The 11708-nt window shown below is 45.5% G+C and overlaps 2 long non-coding RNA genes across 2 annotated transcripts; both read left to right on the top strand.

Moving 5' to 3' along the window:
- Positions 1 to 680: 680 nt before the first annotated feature.
- On the top strand, positions 681 to 4033 carry LOC135376473 (uncharacterized). Its single transcript, XR_010417701.1, has 3 exons — positions 681 to 741; positions 2992 to 3084; positions 3893 to 4033. It is a non-coding gene; the product is annotated as an uncharacterized LOC135376473 (long non-coding RNA).
- A 5780-nt stretch (positions 4034 to 9813) lies between these two features.
- Positions 9814 to 10719, top strand: LOC135376472 (uncharacterized). The gene is made up of 3 exons (XR_010417700.1): positions 9814 to 9910; positions 10309 to 10373; positions 10441 to 10719. It is a non-coding gene; the product is annotated as an uncharacterized LOC135376472 (long non-coding RNA).
- Positions 10720 to 11708: the final 989 nt, after the last annotated feature.

Raw genomic sequence — 11708 nt, 5'->3', positions numbered from 1 at the left:
AACTACCGCACTAAAGCTTAGGACTAACATGTCAGCCGCTATGAACCGTGTAGCGAAGATTCGTCGTCGGCACCAACTGTATCTCGCAATAGAGTACGCATTTTCCTCGCAATACTAACAACGTCTCATTTTTTTTTTTATGCTGTGGGTGCCGTACGTTTTGTGCTTTTCGTTAGCAACATCTCTCAAAATGATCGCCGCGCGAGGTGCCTCTCACCGGCACTGCCGGTGGCGATAATTTCCCAATCATCGAGCAATTCGAGACATACTTTGGGCCACAGGCTTTATATTATTTAACGAAAGTACGCAACAAGTGACCTAACGCGTTCTTGCAGCTACAATGATATTACAGTACCTTATTTTGGTTCTACAAACTGTTTACGTGCGACGGCAGAAGCAGACGACTTCCCACAATCCAAACATGCCGTGACGCACGACTTCCTGGGATGAAATCCGGAAGTTCTCGTTCTACCAATGAGAGCCTCCGAAAACTGCTGCTGCTCGTAGCCGCGATCCACTTTAGAACACTTAACTTCGGGCGGTCGTCGAAGTGTTCGTGCACTTAACTGCAACCCTAAACTTCGTGCACTAACGCGTTAGTGCAACACTTGCCAAGTGTTGCACTTAGGAATGTTTCGTGCAAGCGGGCCCTGTTCCGGTTCCGCCACCGCATCCGTTGCGCCGCGAATCACAGTGTTGAACACGCTGCCGTATTGCGTTTGCGTTGCCATTCATGCTTCGGTAGGTGTCAGTGTCCGTTGTCCCAAAAGTTCTCTACTTTTATGAGTCCATGTCTTTAGCCTCCGCTTCGTTTTACATATTTCTTGCTCGCCATCGTTTCCGGTGCCAAATCCAAGGGCCACTTGTAGCTTTACCCGTGCTTTTTCCCTCTTTCTGGTGAACCGGCGCACCTCGCCCATACGCATGCTTCTTTTCCCTCTTTCTGGTGAACCAGCGCACGTCAATGCACCCCACCTATAACGTGGGCCGTTGATTCCAATTCACCAGATTCACATAGCGGGCATTTTTGATCATAGCTCTCATATTTGCTTCTCAGTGTTCTCGTACGTAGCATTCCACTTCTGGCGTCGAACAATAGGCCGCTCTCCGGCGAGTTATCGTAGAGGTGAAGCACATTTCCTATGTCAGTTTTCTCGTCTCTGTAGGTCGCCAAAGCTGGCCTCTGCTCACGGTACATACATACACGGTACATACACACAAAGCACATACCGCTTGGAACAGAAGGCCGCTTGCTTTATCCCCTTCGTAGAAATTTTCCGGTGATGGTGCCGTCTTGTTTTGGGAGTAGATGCTCCTGCTTTTTTTTTTCTTGACGTCGCAGAGCGCCATAGTTCTTCTTCGACCTGATTTAATTGGTCTTGCAACCACTGGGGTCGTATTTGGCGCTGCTGCTGCCCGGAAAACGTCCCCATTTTCCCACGAGTATCAAGCTTCACATTGCCCCATAAGGGATTGTGTGCATTCAGATCACCGAGGATAATGAAAGGTCGAGGAAGCTGGTTACATAGTACCTCCAACTCCCTCTGTTCTATTGCTACTGATGGGGGAAGGTACAAAGAACATACTGTAATGACCCTATGGAAGCTCACTTGGACGGCAACAGCCCCCAAGTTAGTGACGAGTGGAAGGTGTTTTGCAGGAATGGATTGTGGGAGGATCACAGCAACGCCCCCTGATGCACGTGTGGCGTCTGCGCAGTCCTTCCTGAAGATGTTATGCCTGCGAAAAGGATTACAATTGTGTTCCGGCAGGTATGTTTCCTGTAAGCAGAAGCACGACGCCCCATGCTGTGTTATAAGATCGTTAATGTCCTCCAAGTTTGACAAAAGACCTCTACAATTCCATTGCAGAGTGCTCATTGTCAGAAATAACAGAATGGCGCTAGGGGCACTCCGTACCTTGTTTCGGATGTGTTCCAACTGAATGATTATTTTGTGATTTTTGTGTGCACTTATGGTTAAGGAGGAAGTACCCTTCGCGGGGTCTGTTTCTGTTGTTCGGCACCTTTGTTTCCCCTGCCTCTACCACTTGTCCTCTCACGTTTCTCTTTTGCTTGAGAGAAAGTGCTTCGAGGACTTGATGACGACTTCTGCGATGCGCAGTCGTCATCATCGACTTCCATGGTTAGTGTGTTTGTCTGGGAGGGACCCTTGGTAACCCCATCCCGAACTGAAAGGGAGCCACCAGCCTCTGAAGAGGTTGTGGCTGCATTATGAGGGCTGGCTTTTAGGCCAACCGGAGCGACCAGAGAGGACATTTGTGTCTCTCTCTGTTCTGGTTGGGGAGTGTGGAGTGGAGGCTCAGGAGTCTGGGTCTCCACGGATACTCTGAGTGGTGCCACTCCCCTACGCACCACCTCAGAAAACATTCATTTCTTTTGAAAGTCCAGCTGTGCTTCGGCTGCCTTATATGCCAGTTTTTGTTCGGTCCTGATTCTAAGTACAGTCATGTCTCGATTATCCGGACACCTCGGGAGTCGTTGCTTTTCGTGCGGATAAAGAATTTCCGGATAACTGAACCAAGCAAACTTTCGGAGAAACATTGAAAATTGAGAAACTTCTTTATAACTCCAGAAAAAGATACAAGGAATATAGTGTCACTTTAAAAATTCATGAGGAGTGAGCTGCCTGAAATTAGCATGTGTATGTGCGGTGTGTACGGTATGTGCAGCCCCTTGCTATCGTGCTGCCAGTTATTGAGAACAATAGCTAGAGCACCAATGGTACTTGTGTTCATAAACCATATAAATATACCCTGTCGACTAATACTTTAAAAAATTATCAAAATGCTTTAGTTAATTAGCCACCTCGTTGGACAAAAGTCCTTGCTCTTGTTGGCCACAAATTCAGGTGACCTTATATACCCACCTCAAAACTAATGCTAATGTAACATAGTTTGTCTTTTGTTTTTCAATTTGGTGCAACTAAACTGACATGGATATTGCATTTGTGCCCTGTGCTTTCTCTCTAGGGACACCACAACATGCACTAGAAGACCACGAAGGTCGTCATCTGTTCAAGACACAACTAGAGAAAATCTGGACTCTTGAATCTAGGCTTAAAGGTGGGCGACATTGTACTCGCTGTGTTATAGTGTGCGTTGCAAGCTAGTGTTTCATTATCCCCGTTGTTTGTGTTTGCGCAGTATTCGAAAGCAGGATTTTCCTGTGTAACAAAGAAACTTTACTGCAATTACGTGATATGAACAAGCGATGCCTCCATGGGAAAGTACCCTTAAATCTTCCGAGGACTACCCCATGGTACCTGCCATAGCTTTCAAAATGCTGGAAGATATAGAAACCTACTTACAGGGGGAAAGGAGCCTAACCTCTATGGTAATTCGTTAAATGCTTTCTTTTGGAGATAGTACCACTGTTGGCGTTTTGTTGATTTGGTTGGTCCAACAAATTTCACATAGTTTTAATTTCTTGCCGAATTATAGATGCTGCATTACTGTAAATACAGGTCATACAGAAACATGGAATGCGTTTATTTTTAGACTTTGCAGAATTTTTAAACAGCTATGGGAGCAGCGTAGATGGTGGTTTTGCAGCCGTTCTACAGCCAGGCGGACATCCTTAACGAGAGAATATGTAACTACTGGATGACTAATTATCTGAAATTAATTACCTAGCTTTTTAATTAGGGAAATTCGGGAAAAAGCAGCAGATTGAGAGATTATCCCAGCTGCGAGCCATTTCACGTTTCAAAAATCCTTATGTGTTTTGATGGTACGAAATTTCCCTGACTATATCTGTGGCATGTACTGCACCGTGCTTAGCTGACAACTGGTAATATGATATGCAGTCTCTTGCCAATGAGCACTTTCTCCTGCCATCTCAGAACTGATATTTTGCATCACTTTCTTTCAGGATCCGTGCGCATGAACTTAAAGGACTCCGCAGACGCCACCATCGAAAATGTGGTCGCAAAGTGGCTGTATTTTGCAGCCGGTCGGAATGGTGGTCGCTCGCAGAGAAGGAAACCAGCAACTAACCACCAATCAATGTGTAATCAATATTTGTACGTGCCATAACAAACACAAATAAAGTTGAGCTACAGGTTACTTTATAGCGTGTCACTGCCTGTGTACTAACAAAAGTTCATTAATTAACTGAGGTGTCTGGGCAGTGATTGGCCAGCCAAATGATGCCGGAGTCTTTGGCCAAGGAACGAAACCCATACCGGAAATGTGCTGTTTGGCCAAGCATGGGCCATCGATGGCCAGTTTGGCTTGCCAAATTTGGCCCATAATTGGGCCAAATTTGGTGTGTTGCTTGGGAATAGGTCGCGGCGGTGCTGCTGTCAGTTCTTTGGTGTCATTGCTGCAACGTTGCACAAACTCGGGACAGGAGTTCTCCGATGCATCAGAGGATGCCACGAAGTACAGGCGGCCTGGAAGGGTGGAACGACAGGTCATTGCCGACCAAATAGCGACCGCCCTGTCCAACCTTGCAAACGGATTGCATGTCTCTGCAGCGAACGTAGAGAGACTGTTTTCTCGCATTGTCCCAGAACTACGCACTCAGCATGGTCACAAAAGAAACATATCCAGAGGACGAAATGGCGTCACAACTATTCATTCAACGTGACCATTTCTTCACAAAGTGGACGAGGAACGATATCCGTTAGGTCAGACTCAGGCGCACGTCTATGCAGCCAAAGTAATAACAGAGGAGCCGCAGGAATAATGAGGTATATGTTCCAATCCAGTGCACACATCACGCTTTGCCCTTCAGTTGTGTGTGTGCTCCCCGAGAAGGACTTGCAGTTAAGACCAGCCCCTTGTTGTCTGATGACTTCTATGCAATCCGTAGTAAACTTCTTGCCCTCACTGGGCTTCATTGCCATTAAAACGAACCCTCACTTCGTTCCAGTTCAGAAGCTCCTTTTCTTTGGTCTCGAGATTATCACGTCTGTGGCAGTTGGTCTTCCCAAAGAGCAGAGCATGGCACAGTGATTTATCCAGATCCCCCCCCCCCCAACACTCCCCCAAATATTTGGTGACACCCCTGCCTTCTTTCCTCGGCTCCCCGTACAGGGGGTCTTTAGACACATCTCGGCAATGATCCACGAAGCTGTCGCAACAAAACTGTAATAATGCCCACCCCCATTCTATTTAAGCCCCACTCCCCTCGGCGTGCTTGCGATTCTGGATAAACCGCTACTACAGCTAGTAGTTGGACACCTTATTGAGGCAGAGGATGTGCGTGAGGCAGGCATGTGGTGAAGGGACAGGACATTGAAGGTGTCAGCCCCGACAGCCCTCGAGGTGGAGGGTCACCTTATGTCTTCCAAACCTCTCGTAAACCAAGCTTTGAATCAGGGTTCTTAAGAGAGCATGCGGTTACGCTCACATCGGAGGTAAAGGAAGACCTGGAGTGGACAGCAAGGTTCTTTTGTCACTCTCGGTCGGCTGGAGTTCGAAATTCCGGTAGTACAGGATATTCAGACGGGCAGGCCGCTCCAAGGTTGGAGGGCCTAGTCTCGGGGCTATGTAATCGAACATCAGTGGTCCAAGGAGCATGCCCAGGGCCCCCGAAGCTGTACTTTTCATTAATCGATCGGTTAATGCGTCACTCGCTCAATAATCACCACGAGCTCGAGCGCGAAGTCCAATCATAACATTGTTGAGAATCTTGACCTACAAAAACATCTTTCACATCCGGGCGCGTGGCGAGTTAAGCATCGGGCCCGAGCTCTACATACACAAGTTGGAGTTGGTGGCTGCGACTCCTCCCCAACAGGAGAGCAGTTGCAGATACCATTCGAATGAGGAGCACTCTGTCCATTCGCCTCAATAATGGTGGTCATGGTGTGGTAGGGGTGCCTCACAGTGCGAGCGGAACCTATCCCAGGCAATTGGAAGGTGGTGGCAGACAGGGCGTCACTCTATCAGCCCGACAGCACCAGCTGGAAACTGCACAAAACAATTTCTTTTTAAGAAGATAGACAGGTTGTGGGGACCATTACAAACGGGTCCCCCTGGCAGATCTTTTATTACCAGGAGCATTGGACATAAGGAGTCGGGTAGGGGGTTGATGGTCGATCATCTTCAGAAGACTTCTCGGATCTCAAGCACTGGCCATCAGTCTTTGACCCAGGTCTACCTCAAGTGCCGCTTCTCTTGCGTTATCTTGAGTCATACATCTCGTGTACTTTCCCTCACTCTGCTGGTTACTCTGATATTATATTATCAACTCAAAATTCTTTCACTCTAGCGTCTGGAGACTCCAAAGCAAGCTGCATAAAGCATCGATAGAGCTGGCTGGCTTTGACACCAGTACCTTCGAGGCACATTCCACTAGAGGAGTAGCCAAGGGAGCCGCTACTTCCATGTGCAAGATAATTGTCCCTCATAGCTAAACTTTTGCGGACTGTCCTATGGACATAATTTGCATAATATTACAGTCAGAATTTTAGCACGAGAGCAGACTTTTGTGTACGTGTGCTTTATTTCTCGGGTGTGCACGGAGCTTTGAACAAGCAGTTGTTAACCCTGATAGTAAGTGGCCGACATATGCAGAAGTATAATTACCAGTTCTAACGAATGGTACTTACCTGAAGTTAGAGCTGGAATTATACGATGAGGGTATCGCGGGAAAGGGTACGCCAACCGGCCGCCATATTACGGTGCTCAAAAGACCCATTACAGCCCATTGGAATGCAAGTAAGCTGTGACAAGTTTTGCTGTTTGTGAGCGCTTCGCTTGCTGCTTCGCTAAAATTTTGCCACGGATCGCTGCAGAAATCCTCCGTGATTGGATTCCCTACGTTTTTTGTGTGAAATCCCGTCACATACATATGTTATTTCCTGTCTATTTTGTACTCGTGTGAGATCGTGTCGTTCCAATTTTGTACTTTGAACTTCGATTATGTGATTTGCTTGTTTTGTGTGGTGTTGTATTTGTTGTGTTACGTTTCCTTTGTCGTCTGTTAGCGTGTGCAGCGTGTTGCTTTTCGTGTTTCTCCCATTTCCTTTCTGCTCGGGGGTGTGGAATGCCAGGGAACGTTTGGCACGTTTGTTTATGTAACCACATTAATATGCTTGGGTATAAACATTATGCTTTACACAGGAAGTTTAGATATGACTAGTCATGATACGAAATGCCGAACGGCACTAAAGCACTTCCAAAGGACTAGAATGATATTATGTGATATAAAGGCTATATGACGGTAAAAACATATCGACTAGAAATATGTGCACTGGGGAAGTAAATGGCGGTAAAGACAGTTCAAAATCACTAGAGGTAGAGTGAATAAGTCATAAAAAGGCTAAGTAGCAAGGTCTTGTGGTGAAAGCTCCAACATCAAAGTATCACAAGTCCAGTTGCAGCAGCAAGTTTGAAGCAGTCAACCAGGTAAGTGGGCAGAGTGCATTACTGGTTGTTGAATATGATCAACGTTGACAATTTCTTTCGCAGATGAGGCCTGGCTGTCACCTTCTCTGTATATTCCTTGGCATGGTGGTACAGTCCGATACTGCTGTAGCACTTGGAAACTTCTTTGATCAGACGGATCACATTGTTTTCATTTGGGCTGCATTCAAACATATATTGTCGCAAACTTAAGCAGGGAGAATAAAGAGTAGACATTCGAGGTTGAAAAAATTATTTATTGTCTCTAAGTAAAGTAAACATGCTGGAACGCACCAAAGAGACATGTGGCTGGTGTGTTGGTATGTCCTACTAATACGAGTTTATACGTTGGGCAAAATTTTCATGCAATACTTTTTTCTTTATATGCTTTTGCCCATCTTAGTACTGCCCTATCCAATATGGAGTGGCTTTTAACTGCATATGAATGCATAATTCAGGAGTGTTTTCATATATTGGACTAGTTGCAGCTTTAAGGTGCCCTTCATGCAGTACTGATTCCAATCATCAACCATCGCTTGAAACTCTTAACTAGGGAACATGATTCATAGAGGCTAGACTTTCATGCAAATATACACACTTTCAACCAGACTTCGAGGCAACTCATTACTGTAAGTAAGTTCCTTTTTTTGGTAACTTATAACTTAACTCTCTACTTTTGCACCGTGGTAACTTTCAGAGGAACTCATTTCTTTTTCAGGTAACTTTGCCAAAGTAACTTAAGCTAAGTTCCAAGTTACTTTTAATTCGCTTTTCACTCACGTCCACTTGTTTTCTTGCTTTCTCTCCGGTTCTTCCATGGCATTTTATGCCATAAAACAGTCAATGACAGTATTCTGTTCAGGAAGTAAGAACCGCTGCTATTGAAATGAAGCTGAACCATTGTGTGCCCACAGGGAATAAGATGCAAAGCGTTCGCATTGTTGGACATAAACGAAAACTCAACGCAGGTAACTCAGGGTCGAACTCAACTGCTCAAACGCGCTGCACCTGTGTAGTGCTATTTTGTGTCCGAAGTAACTTGGGAGTAACTCGTTCTTTTTTTAAGTAACTCCGTAACTGCGAGTTACGTTTCGGGCTGAATAACTTCGATATTAACTTACATTTTTCACACGGTAACTTCGTAGGGAGTTCCTTTTGACTGGTAACTTCTCGATCTATGCTTTCAACTCTGCATGCATTTTGTACACTAAGTAAGATACTTTTGCCCCAGTGAATTTGTTGCGTGTTTTAAATGCATGCAAGTGAATTTGTAGAGGTGCGTATTTTGAGCAAGATTAATGAATTTTTCATGCATGTGTGTTCAACCAGCTTTTAGTGCATATAAATCTGGCCTCTACATATGACGTATGCATTATTACTTTCTTTAGGGTGTTCTGGGAAGTCGAACTTTTTGGGTACAGCGTCAGGCCTCAGTCGAACGGTTTGCCCTGTTCTGTCGAAGCACCTGTCTTTAAAATGTTTGCTGCAGACCAGTGATGTCCTCGACGGCGTCCAGTCCTTTCGCCTGACATTCACCACACACTTTTTTAAATGTTATGGGTGGCTGTGAGGGAACCTGCATTGAACAATTTATGCCATCACTTACGGCAGGGATGACAAGGCTGATCCAAGCAAGCAATCATCGATACCGTGACCAACAAACTGAGCCGTAGATCCCACACCTGACAAGCGCACTTCAACGCCTGCTACGTGCCGAGACCATACCCGTGAACTGCAGGAAGTCTGGACTATCACAGTGACTCTATCCAGATAACGTACTGCTTAAAGTTTAACGTTTAGATCTTGAGATACGAGTCACAAACTGCCGCGCACATGCTTCAACAGCAACGTTTTGTCGCCCCGCTCGTGGACTAATAAATCACATTTATTAGTAAAACTAAGTCACTTACTTGTGAAATGTCGTCCCCGGTATCTTGCCAGTACGGGCAGTACACCCATAACCACAGCAGGCAGGCATGACACCACAAAAATGCTACGCAAAGGCCCATGCAGAATATGCAGCTGAGTCGCGGACGGCAATGTTTTGAGCTTCGCAAGATGGCGGCCGGTGACCGTAACTTTGCCTTCGGGAGAGGAAAATCAGTTGCGCTGCGCATGCGCTAGAAGTGATGTCACGTGCCTTTCTTTGCCGCCGCCGTGCCGTCTGCTAGCTTCGCCTGCGCCGCATGCGCTAGCATACAGCGGTTTGTTTGCTTGAGGATGAGATTTGTGGTTTGTGGTAGCGGTGAAGCAACTTTGCCAAATATTCCGTTCAAGTTCCTCGCTGGATGTCCCGCTCGTCCGTCGATGTTCAACAAGGTGAGGGTACGTTTCAGCAACGCCTGCGAGTTTCATGCTCGCGGTTCAAAAGGTGAGGGCGTCTGCACAAAATTGTAAAATGGGCCGCTCTGTTACTACAAATGCAACAAGTGCCAGTCCACTTTTTCTCAGCTGCACCCTCTCAGTTCAGGCAGCAGCAGTACCAGGTGTATGTACATAACTTCCAAGACACACGAGTGCAATTCTGAAGCTGGTAAGTACGTCTCATGCTACACACCATTCGCGTTCAACGCTCTTATTTTGCATGTGTTGTAGCAAATGATTCAGTGGCATAAACCGGTAGACTGGTGCGTAATGTACACCCATAGTGCCAAGTTGGACTAATTCTGGTGACGTGTTCGTAAAATCTGTGTAATCGGACTGTCTAATTGTCACCTGTTCCATCTTAACACCGAAGTCGGTATATGAGTAAGAAATATCGTGGTTTCGGCAGTTATCAGTAATCTTTCGTTGTGCTTAATGGTTCCTATTATTTTGTATTTGTGTTTTTACTCAGAATTATCATTCTATTCTTAACTGGAGCAACAAAATTACCAAACACATGAGGATTGTGTTGAAACTGAGGACATTGCTTATTTTTACTGATTTCAGATTTTCAGCCATGGAGAGAAGAAATGCAGGATGCAGCCAAGAGTCATTTTACTAAAGGCACAGGGGTAAAACGATTGAAAGATGGAGGTTTAGAGTGTTATTATATTTGTAACTGATTGGATGCTTTTATAGAGAGGACACATCAAAGGAAAAGGTCCATCAAATCATAAGGTTCCGTCAGGCGTGGGGACACCTGCCTTGCTGATATGTCTGCAATGTTCCAAACTGGCAAGGTCTCGTTTGTCTTCCAAGCTTCCTATTATGCACATGATTTTGGGGCTGTCCTACACCCCACTTACAAAAACAGAGGAAGATGTAATAGAGGCAGCCCGTGCAGGGGGGGTATATGTTTATTCACACAAAAGGAGATGTCAGCCAGGCAAGTGCCAGCTTGCTACTCCTTAAAAAAGAAAAAAAAACAGGTACGGGAGAAGCCGCGATGGCAACGATGTGCTGCGGGCGTACAGGCACTTGTAAAACACAATGTTGTACTGGAATGTCCCTTTTTACCTTCCAGAAACTATTTGTTTATGTTAGGGAAACTACGTGACGGCATTGCACTCAGCGTACTATGCAGCTCAGTATTCGGGGTGTGCTGGATGGCACGTTTCAAAGGATCCAATTCACCTCACTACAAGGCAGTACCTGTGCATCACCATGAGGGACTATAATACTATATGTTACAGTGAGAGGAAACACGACGACAATCAAACCAGTGTTGCCTTGTTGGTCAGTTCTATCAGAGCCCAAACAAACAGTCCAGTGCTTTCTCTCACACACAAAGGCAAGAAGGATGATCCTACTGTCTTTCAACGAGGAAATACTGACTTGTTGCAAGATGAGGATTTCTTGCTAGTTCTCATGACAGGCATGCAAAAACAGCTGTTAAGGCATTAGGGCACCAACAAAAGTGTGATGAACACAGGAGGAGCAGGAAAGCTAGCTGGTGTTGACTTGATGTTAATGCCGAAGTGTACACTTTCTTTTTACCCGTCTCTCCTTCACTTCGTGTATTAAAGTTTCATTGCTGGTTCGTGTGTTTGTGTTCGTCTCGTCCCGTGCTTTCCCTCAAATTCAAGGCAATGTTAACATCAAAAGAAAAGTGTGCATAGATTCTACACATAGCACCACAGATGGGTCATTCTATGTGATAGTTGTGTACTGCCACTTCATACATTTTGGGTAATGGTTCAGGTGAAACACTTTACAGCCATGCATGCTCTCCTGCATTGACTTTTCAACTGAAGACAATATGCCCCATTTTTAGCTTGGTGTGGGGTATATTACAGCAGGTAAATACATTTAAGTGTGGTGATATACCTACACATAACACACATAATTGGCAATTTGTATATCCTATAAAGTGCTCTGACCTGAGAAATCTTGTAGAAAAAATTGTG

This window comes from Ornithodoros turicata, unplaced genomic scaffold, assembly GCF_037126465.1.
Source record: "Ornithodoros turicata isolate Travis unplaced genomic scaffold, ASM3712646v1 ctg00001113.1, whole genome shotgun sequence".
NCBI classification, from domain to species: domain Eukaryota; kingdom Metazoa; phylum Arthropoda; class Arachnida; order Ixodida; family Argasidae; genus Ornithodoros; species Ornithodoros turicata.
This window is presented reverse-complemented; position numbering and strand designations above follow the sequence as displayed.